The sequence below is a fragment of the Triticum aestivum genome, chromosome 4B (genome assembly GCF_018294505.1).
Source record: "Triticum aestivum cultivar Chinese Spring chromosome 4B, IWGSC CS RefSeq v2.1, whole genome shotgun sequence".
In the NCBI taxonomy this organism is placed as follows: Eukaryota; Viridiplantae; Streptophyta; class Magnoliopsida; order Poales; family Poaceae; genus Triticum; species Triticum aestivum.
Window position 1 is genome coordinate 280,080,015 of NC_057804.1, and position 9,812 is coordinate 280,089,826.

Genomic DNA, 9,812 nt, shown 5'->3' on the forward strand with positions numbered 1-9,812 from the left:
CTCACTGAGAGGAGCAAGGAGCTCAGCGCCGCCAAGGATTCCAATGCAGATATCGAGTTGAAGCTGGCCACTTTGACTCAGACGCTGGACGACGCCAGGGAGCGGGAGGTGGCCTTGTCGGAGAAGATCAAGGCCGACGAAGCGCTGCTAGCGAGTGCTGCTGCCTCCCAAAATGCTTTTAGGGAGACAGTGGAGCACTGGACCGAGGGTCTGGTGAATATTGCCGCCGCCATCGACGGGGAGCTGGCGCAGCTGGGGATGGAGGATCTCGGGTACTCCTCCGACGAGCACCTCCAACCCAGCGCCAAGCTCAGCTTGTTCGTCAAAGGTGTGGCGACGGCCCTCAGTGACTCCAGGAGAAGATCCCAAAGCAGCTGGCTGACGAGTTGCGCAGGATCTGCGCGGGGGTTCTTCAGAAGGTGCTGGTGAAGGTGGCCTTCCGCAACCCAGGCCTCAACCTCACCAACGTCCTCAAGTCCCTGCCTCCAGATGCTGATCTGGAAGCGCTCAAGGCCCTTGTCGCACCCATTGTGGACAAGGTGAGCGAGATAAAGAGGGTTGAGGGCGATCGCGTAGATTAGGCCGCCCGTCTTTACTTTTTCTTTGTCGCTGCTGGTCATGTCATGAGAACAATCTGTTAGAGCTCCGACAAGCTATCTTGTAATATAACTCTATCTTGGGTAGAGATTTATTATGTTATTCCCTTTACTTGATTCCTTCCTTCATATGTTTTTGCCCTATGCTTTCAGGGAACTTGTCGGCGCTGGCACCTGAGCCGCGAGCGCTGAGTGCGGGACGTCAGTAGCCTGCTGGCGGTGCCGCTTCCAACAAGAAACCTTGTCGCAACTAGTCGAAGCTCACTTAAGTTGTTGAGCGGACTCGAAACAAAGTAAGGGCGCAACTAGCTACAAGTTGGTTCCTCCGCGCACAGGTTTACCATACAAAGTACGGTCATTCGAGGAAGATAACTTAAAAATTTAAAACTGATTGCTCAAACTTTGGCAACTTAGCTTTTCTGTCGTTTGCTTTCCGGTAAGGCGAAACTTCCTTGAACGATGCCTGGCCCACACCATTATCTTCTCCTTTCCCCCCGGCAAACTTGTGTGCGAGGGAACCTTCCTTTCCTTTGAGAAAGAGAAAGAAGAGAAAATAAAGATATGGAGCCTCACGGCTCGTTATTGCTTACCGGGGGTGGGTGCTGCACAAAGTGTCAGATAATGCATGCAAATGTAAAGTAGAAAGAATGAAATTGACAAGATGTGCGGAGCACATCATCTTTACTTATGCACGGGATCTGCGCCCGGCTTTGTACAAAGGATTACATGCAACATCGGCAAGACTTGTACAAAAGGTGGTTGCCGGAACGGTTTCCGGCAACCGCGCCCTACGGGTAAAACTTACAAAGATGCTCGATGTTCCAGGAGTTGCTCACCGGAATGCCATCTTCGGTCTCAAGGCGGACAGCGCCAGACCTAGTGACTCGTTTTACCCGGTAAGGGCCTTCCCACTTCGGCGTCAACTTGTTGGAATTCTTGGCGGACTGAACGCGCCGAAGAACAAGGTCGCCTTCCTCGAAGCTTCTGGCATTAACTTTGCGGCTATGGTAGCGGCGCAAAGCTTGCTGGTATCGAGCAGCTCGTACAGCAGTCTGAAGACGGTCCTCCTCAAGGAACAGCGCGTCATCTTGTCGCAGCTGCTCTTGCTCAAGCTCATCATAAGCGAGCACTCGAGGTGACCCATACACGAGTTCCGTGGGGAGAACTGCCTCTGCTCCATAAACTAGAGCGAAAGGTGTCTGGCCAGTGGCTCGATTTGGCGTTGTCCTGATCGACCAAAGAACCACCGGCAGCTCCTCAATCCAGTTCTTTCCGCACTTGCGCAGCCTCTCGAAAGTTCTGGTCTTGAGCCCGCGCAGCACTTCAGCGTTTGCCCTCTCTGCTTGACCGTTGCTTCTCGGATGAGCAACAGAAGCGAAGCAGACCTTGGCGCCAAGATCTTGGACGTATTGCATGAAGGTGCGGCTCGTGAATTGTGTGCCGTTGTCAGTGATGATCCTGTTATGGATCCCGAAGCGGCAAACAATCGACCTGGCGAACTTGACTGCTGACTGTGCTGTCACCTTCCTCACTGGTTCCACTTCCGGCCACTTTATGAACTTGTCGATTGCAACATACAAGTACTCAAAGCCCCCGACATCTCGGGGAAAGGGGTCGAGGATGTCGAGCCCCCAGACCGAAAATGGCCAGGATAAAGGGATCGTCTGGAGAGCTTGAGCTGGCTGGTGTATTTGCTTGGAATGGAACTGGCACGCTTCACACTTGGTTACTTGTGCAGTTGCATCCTGGAGGGCTGTCGGCCAAAAGAAACCTTGCCGGAACGCTTTGCCGGCAAGTGCTCTTGCGCCAGTGTGGTGACCACATATGCCTCCATGTATCTCTGCCAACAGCTCTTGTCCTTCTTCCCGGCGAATACACTTCAATTTCACGCCGGCGCAAGAGCACTTGCCGGCAAAGCGTTCCGGCAAGGTTTCTTTTGGCCGACAGCCCTCCAGGATGCAACTGCACAAGTAACCAAGTGTGAAGCGTGTCAGTTCCATTCCAAGCAAATACACCAGCCAGCTCAAGCTCTCCAGATGATCCCTTTATCCTGGCCATTTTCGGTCTGGGGGCTCGACATCCTCGGCCCCTTTCCCCGAGCTGTCGGGGGCTTTGAGTACTTGTACATTGCAATCGACAAGTTCACAAAGTGGCCGGAAGTGGAACCAGTGAGGAAGGTGACAGCACAGTCAGCAGTCAAGTTCTTCAGGTCGATTGTTTGCCGCTTTGGGATCCCTAACAGGATCATCACCGACAACGGCACACAATTCACGAGCCGCACCTTCATGCAATACGTCCAAGATCTTGGTGCCAAGGTCTGCTTCGCTTCTGTTGCTCATCCGAGAAGCAACGGTCAAGCAGAAAGGGCAAACGCTGAAGTGCTGCGCGGGCTCAAGACCAGAACTTTCGACAGGCTGCACAAGTGCGGAAAGAACTGGATTGAGGAGCTGCCAGTGGTTCTTTGGTTGATCAGGACGACGCCAAATCGAGCCACTGGCCAGACACCTTTCGCTCTAGTCTTTGGAGCAGAGGAAGTTCTCCCCACGGAACTCGTGTACGGGTCACCTCGAGTGCTCGCTTATGATGAGCTTGAGAAAGAGCAGCTGCGACAAGATGACGCGCTGTTCCTTGAGGAGGACCGTCTTCAGGCTGCTGTACGAGCTGCTCGATACCAGCAAGCTTTGCGCCGCTACCATAGCTGCAAAGTTAATGCCAAAAGCTTCAAGGAAGGCGACCTTGTTCTTCGGCGCGTTCAGTCCGCCAAGAATTCCAACAAATTGACGCTGAAGTCGGAAGGCCCTTACCGGGTAAAACGAGTCACTAGGCCTGGCGCTGTCCGCCTTGAGACCGAAGATGGCATTCCGGTGAGCAACTCCTGGAACATCGAGCATCTTCGTAAGTTTTACCCGTAGGGCGTGGTTGCCGGAAACCGTTCCGGCAACCACCTTTTGTACAAGTCTTGCCGATGTTGCATGTAATCCTTTGTACAAAGCCGAGCGCAGATCCCGTGCATAAGTAAAGCTCATGTGCTCTGCACATCTTGTCAAGTTCATGCTTTCTACTTTACATTTGCATGCATTATCTGACACTTTGTGCAGCACCCACCCCCGGTAAGCAATAACGAGCCGTGAGGCTCCATATCTTTATTTTCTCTTCTTTCTCTTTCTCAAAGGAAAGGAAGGTTCCCTCGCACACAAGTTTGCCGGGGGGAAAGGAGAAGACAATGGTGTGGGCCAGGCATCGTTCAAGGAAGTTTCGCCTTACCGGAAAGGAAACGACAGAAAAGCTAAGTTGCCAAAGTTTGAGCAATCAGTTTTAAAATTTTAAGTTATCTTCCTCGAACGACCGTACTTTGTATGGTAAACCTGTGCGCGGAGGAACCAACTCGTATCTAGTTGCGCCCTTACTTTGTTTCGAGTCCGCTCAACAACTTAAGTGAGCTGCGACTAGTTGCGACAAGGTTTCTTGTCGGAAGTGGCACCACCAGCAGGATGCTGATGTCCCGCACTCAGCGCTCGCGGCTCAGGTGCCTGCGCCGACAAGTTCCCTAAAAGCGTAGGGCAAAAACATACGAAGGAAGGAATCAAGTAAAGGAAATAAAATAATAAATCTCTACCCAAGATAGAGTTATATTACAAGATAGCTTGTCGCAGCTCTAACAGATTGTTCTCATGACATGACCAGCAGCGACAAAGAAACAGAAAAGACGGGCGGCTTAATCTACGTGATCGCCCTCAACCCTCTTGATCTCGCTCACCTTGTCCACAATGGATGCGACAAGGGCCTTGAGCGCTTCCAGATCAGCATCTGGAGGCAGGGACTTGAGGACGTTGGTGAGGTTGAGGCCTGGATTGCGGAAGGCCACCTTCACCAGCACCTTCTGAAGAACCCCCGCGCAGATCCTGCGCGACTCGTCGGCCAGCTGCTTTGGGATCTTCTCCCGGAGTCGCTGGAGGGCCGTCGCCACGCCTTTGAAGAACAAGCTGAGCTTGGCGCTGGGTTGGATGTGCTCGTCGGAGGAGTACCCGAGATCCTCCATCCCCAGCTGCGCCAGCTCCCCGTCGATGGCGACGGCAATATTCACCAGACCCTCGGTCCAGTGCTCCACTGTCTCCCTAAAAGCATTTTGGGAGGCAGTAGCACTCGCCAGCAGCGCTTCGTCGGCCTTGATCTTCTCCGACAAGGCCTCCTCCCGCTCCCTGGCGCCGTCCAGCGTCTGAGTCAAAGTGGCCAGCTTCAACTCGAGATCTGCATGGGAATCCTTGGCGGCGCTGAGCTCCTTGCTCCTCTCAGCGAGAAGACCCTGCAGCTCACCATGAGCGGCAGCGTCCTTCTCGCGCTCACGCTTGAGCACGGCAAGATCCTCGCCGCTCGCCCTGAGATCAGCCTCCAGCTGCGCTGCCTTTGTCTCCAGCTCCTTCTTGGCGGCCTCGGTAGCTGCTGCAGCATCCTTTGCTTCCTTGAGAGCCCCGCCATTGCTTGCTCGCACGCAGCAAGCTCCTCCTCGTGGCTGTCAAGGTTGACCTTGCGCTGCGCCAACTCTCCTTCCTGCGCAAATAGATCTTCGGCGACAAGCCATTGCTTCTCTTCAACTTCAGCCTTCTCGAGGAGGAAGGCTTTCCGCTCCTCGAGAAGTTGCTTCCGCTCCTCCGCCAGGGACCGGAGAGTTTCCTGCCTGAGACCCCGGAGCTCCTCAGCGCGCTTCTCAATATCCACTCCCGCCCTCGCGACAAGTGCTCCTCGGGACGCCAGCTTGGCTTGTCGGGCGCGGTAGAGCGACAGCAGCTTCCGCAGCAGCCGCTCCTCCTCAGGCTCGTCGCTACTGCTGCTTGGCGCGTCGACCAGCATCAGCCCAGCGGAGGCGAGCACCTCTTCGTCAAAATTTTCTCCTTCGACCGGCGCCCTGCAGCTCGACGCCCAGGGGAGCTTGATGAAGACGCCATCGCCGGCCTTCAAATAGGCGCCGGGCTAGGGCTCTTCGAAGCCTGGTGCTGCGGCAGCGGCAGAGGGATCGGCGGTCGGTGCAGCGCCTGGCGCTCCTGCGGCCTCGGGACTGTCAGTGCAATCGCCGGATTCCTCGCCAGCTTCTGCGGCGGCAGCCTTGGCGGCCTCTTCGCCGGCGGGATCATCAGCACCGGCCTCTTCCTCGGTGGCGGCGGCGTCGTCGTTGTTGCCGCGCGCATTCTCCTTGCCGGCGGCCTCAGTTTCCATCGGCTCCGTGGCAGGTGGATCTGACGACCGAAGAGGGGAGAAAAGTCAAGCAAACACTCAAAAAGAAAATCAGAAGAAGAAGAACCCAAGGGAAGTTTTCAGGCAAAAGGGTTACCTGTGCTAGGATCTGCAGTCATGGTCTCAACCACCGGAGGATCACTGGCGCTGTTCCTTGCCAGAGAACTGCCCCTTGCCGGAGAATTCTCCCTTTCTGGAGAATGCTCCCTTGCCGGGGAATCCTCCCTTGGCGGTGTAGTCGAAGCAGATGGCACTTCGGGAGCGGCCTTCGGGCCCTCCTGGTGAGGCTGCTCTGCTCCTACACAAAGCAATCAGATATTAGCAAGGAAGAGCACCCATGAGCGCCTGACAGCAAGAAGTAAACCATATACTTACGCTGGGGGCTGCTTTGAGGAATGGTTGCCGGGTCCGACAAGGTGGTCTCGGACATGTACTCTGCCATTGTGGTGGGGTCATCCTCGATGACGATCACCGGGGCATTGGCTCTATTCGCCGCTATCTGGGCCAGAGTTCTGAAAAGGAATAGGTTCAGAAGCAAATCAGACACAAGACAAGACAGCAAGAATTGAAGAACTACAAGTATAGCAAGGAATCTTACTCTTCTTCTTCCTCGTCGGAGCTGAGCACGGAGAGATCGAAGTCCGGCTCGCCTCTGGTGCGACGAGGCGGAGGAGTAGGCTCCCTTGTCCGCTTGGCAGGAGCAGTAGCGGTGGACCGGGAAGACCCAGCTCCGGTTGCCGCAGCGGCGTGAGGCGCTCCCGCGGCAACAATGCTTGCCGGGGTAGAGCGTGTCTGTGACACTCCAAAATTTTTTTTTTTTGGTTTTCAGCAAAAACTTTGTGGTTTTTGAAAAGAGGCCATTTAAAATTTTCCAGAAAACCTTCCTCTTAAGAAACTTTCTTTTCTTTGGCAAGGTTTTTATTCTGGCTTCAAACTTTGGTGTTTGACCTTTTGAAACTTCTTCTCTGTTGGTTCTCTCTCTAAATTATTTTTGGGAGTTTAATCTTTTTCTTTAAAAAAAAGAAACTCCATGAAATTTGGGATTTTCATATCTTGGAACCACCATGATTTGGCATTCTTGCCCATGTGGTAAAACCCCTCCAAAACCTCCCCTACAACTTGTGATCAACCTAAATTCTCTGTCCCAACTAATCCAAACAGGTTTTGGATTTTTATTCCAATTATTTTTCCCTCAATTCAATTCTGAAAATTATTTGGAGCCTGAGAGATTTTCAAAGCAAGTGCCCTATTGCATTTGAGTTTTGACCTCAAAACCAATTCTCCTGGATTGTCCTTTGAACCCACAACCCAGAACCATCTTGATCCACTCCTCCTCTTTTCAAATTTTTCAAAATTCAGTCTCTGCAAGTTTGGACCAGATTCGCCAAATTTGGTGAAATTCATATCTACACTCCTCCAAAAATTCCACCAAAATTCAGGCAGCCTATTTGAGCAAGGAGAAGCCACTCCACCAAAAATCAGCTCAAGGAAAAATCACCAGAGGCCAATTTCATTCGATCGAACACCTGGTGGGCACTGTTACTGTTCATAGTTCAGAAAATTCAGTTTTCAGTGTCATCTTCAGTCTGTCGGTTTCAGTCACGCGGCCACAGTGCCCTTGGCACGTTCCTCGCCGCCTCTTCCTCTTGTCCGAAGCTGCACACGCGTGCGTGGAGCCTTCCTGGCGTCGGTAGCGCGCTGGCTCGCCCTCGCCGGCGTCTTCTGCGGCGTCGGGACCTCCCGTGGCGGCCGACAGGAGGCACACCACGGCAGAACGCCGTTCCGCGCCGCCCATTGCTCCCTGGCTCTCCGCGTGGCCTCATGCACGCCAGCGCACGCCCGTAGCACAGCCACCGTGGCCGGCAAGCACGGAACGCGCTCTCCGCCGCCGACGGGCCCGCACCATCACCATTCCGTCGAGCTCGCCCTTAACACCCAAACGCCGGCCAGTTCAACACCAAAACGGACCCGTTGGACCTCCGTAATGATGCTCGACCCCCTAACCACCCCGACCGAGCACTGCGCCACCGTAATCGCTCGCCGGTGATCCTCGTTCACGGCAACCGCCTCGGACCGCCTATATAAAGGGGTCCCGAGCTCACTCTCGTGCACGCAGCACCTCCACTACTCACCAACACCCCGCCAGGCCACTAGGGGGACCTCGAGGAGGTCTCCTCCCCCAGCTCCGGCCGCCTCGCCCCGCCTCGGCCTCCAGCTCGATTCACTTCGGTGAGGCCACCTCCGGCGCCCAAACCTCATCCGTAGCCCTCTCTTGCACCCAGTAGTCTAACCCCCACCTCAATTTAATCTTTGCAGCCCTCTCCGACGAGCTCCATCCACGCCTGAACCACCGTCCGCCGGAGTTGAGACCGCCGTCGACGTGCTGCTCACCGGCAACCAACACCACCACCCACCGTTGCGGAAGGACACGGTGAGCACATTGGTAACCTCTGATCCCCATGCCTCGCCGTGGATCGCCGCCGGCGACCACAGCAGCTCTCGGGCGCCGACGAGCCTCGTCCCTCCCATTTGAAAATTTAAACATGACAAGTGGGACCCGCTGTCAGCCTCTCTGTCCTTTCTAAACGAAGCGTTATCTGAAAACACCTTCTGCCAAATACGTTTTCTCTTCGGGCTGGCGTAATCGCTACCGAAGCGTTTTCTGCTTTTATAAACTAGCCCCTGGAAATCTTCTGTTTCATTACAGATAAGTCCCTGGACAAAAACCCTTATAACTTTTAATCAGAAAAATATTTTTGATTGATTCTTTTTCTGTTCTCTTTAAAATTTTGTCTAGTTTTTTATCAGATTTATTTGAAAAATATTTGGTTTACCTTCTGTGCTCTCCTTGGTATTTACGTTAGCGCATATATCTTCTTTAAACGTAGATACCAAAGGAGGTGACGGAGCCGTGAACTTCACCGAGCTAGGCTCCGACTACTCTGAACCAGGCAAGCATGTTTGAACTTTTGATATGATGAGTGTCTTGGCATGTTTTGCATTTAGTTAGTTTCATGGCATGCCGGTGAGTATACTGATGAACGTTATTTTATGTGATAATGAGGTAAGTGAGTTCGATGATCCATACGTGGATGAATGTGAATATGAATGGCCATGTGTTGGCATGAGGATGGTACGACGGCAGTGTTGTAGCACCCAGTCTTACGCCAGACAATGTGACTTCAGTGTCAAACCATATCGGTCCAGTACCTATCATTTCCTTCCTTGTACTACCACATGTTTTCCGCAAGGAATATGGTTTAGTAAGTTCCAAACCGCTTTCATGGTACACACCAAAGAGGAGAGGCCGTGATGATGGTTCCATGGCCCTGGATTAAAGCCAGTCATCCGGTCAGGGGGCATGGGTGTTTCCGGTTGGGACCGAGAGGGGGGCACCCCTTAGAGCGCGCGTATATTAATTTGATCCCATGCTATTCGAGATTGTGATCTCCCCGTCTCAAAAGTTTTTCTTGGACGATGACTAGGGTGATTCCTAGCATCGAGAGGTAGGATGGATGTGTACCGGTTAGCTGTGTTTTCTTCTGAAATACCGTAAACGGAACTAGTCCTTCGTGACTACGGAAATCCGTTGACTGTGGGAAAAATTTTGTACAAACTCTGCAGAGTCATATATTCCTCCAAATCATCTCTTCCATGTCAAGTTTCGTTCCTTCTTATCCTAATCAATTGTCAGCTTTGATGACAGAGACTCCGGTGAATCGCATGAGTGCTAAGTCCGGTTAAATGACCACTCCTGTGGATGGACTAACCCGTTTGTTTCATGAATTGAATGTTTATTATGAGTATTATTTACTTGTGAATAAAAGCCCTTTATGTGATGTCGCTCAGACGTCCGACTGTGGCATTTCTTTTTAAAGCCCTTTCTGCGATGTCGCTCAGACGTCCGACTGTGGCATTTCTTTTAAAGCCCTTTTTGCGATGTCGCTCAGTCGTCCGACTGTGGCATTTCTTTTTTTTAAAAGCCCT